At 34.2% G+C, this 919-nt stretch overlaps 1 non-coding gene across 1 annotated transcript; it reads left to right on the top strand.

Moving 5' to 3' along the window:
- Positions 1-325: 325 nt before the first annotated feature.
- On the top strand, positions 326-398 carry Trnav-cac. The gene has a single exon. It is a non-coding gene; the product is annotated as a tRNA-Val (tRNA).
- The last annotated feature ends 521 nt before the right edge of the window (positions 399-919 follow it).

The following is a 919-nucleotide window of genomic DNA, read 5'->3' as shown; positions in this document are numbered from 1 at the left end:
AATATTCATCAGTTACCTTAGTACCCATAACACAAGCTACGCTTACTTCGTGGCTAGATGACGATGTGTGTATCGTCGTAGTATATTTATTTATATTTTATTTTATTCTTGAAAAGGTTTCATTCATTCATTCATTCATTAAATAAGGATTCGTTTCATTAATTCATTAATTAAATAAGGATTCGTTTAAATGAAGAATTCATTCCCTTTCAATATAGTGTACATTACTCTACTAGGCAAGGTGGTTGTACCGTTTATAGTACGACTATTAGTAACAAATTACTGCACACATGTTACGAGTCGTTATTTTGCATTTACAGATGTCGTTTCCGTAGTGTAGCGGTTATCACGTGTGCTTCACACGCACAAGGTCCCCGGTTCGATCCCGGGCGGAAACATATATTTCGTTTTGTGTTTTGGGAGCTTTTTTTTAAAACACTTTTATAATTTTTTAATATTTATTTTTAGCCCTATTTCACAATAATTTCAGTCCAGTTTACACAAATGTTACAGTATTTTTTTAAAGTTTTAACTATTAAATTGATATGTGCCAGATATTTTCATCCCCCGACGCAAAAACGAAGGTATTATATGTATGGGTGTGTTTGTGTATGTGTGTGTGAGTGTGTGTGTGTGTGTGTGTGTGTGTGTGTGTGTGTGTGTGTGTGGCATCGTAGCTACCGAACGGCTGAAGCTATTTCGATTTCGTTTTACTGATCTAAAGGTGAATTAGTCGAGAGTGTTCAACATCAAATGAAAGGGAATTATTTTATCCGAGGTTTTTACTAAATTCATTAGACTTTTAATGGAATCGTTAAAAAAACTGTAATTTCGCGGTCGCGGATATGTGACTGAGCAAAAAAAATAGATAAAAACAATCCTTGATGCGGATTATATATCATGCTAAAATTTCAGCTCG

Source organism: Pararge aegeria, chromosome 25, assembly GCF_905163445.1.
Source record: "Pararge aegeria chromosome 25, ilParAegt1.1, whole genome shotgun sequence".
NCBI lineage: Eukaryota > Metazoa > Arthropoda > Insecta > Lepidoptera > Nymphalidae > Pararge > Pararge aegeria.
Note: the sequence above shows the minus strand (reverse complement) of the source record. Positions and strands in the feature narration are given on the sequence as shown.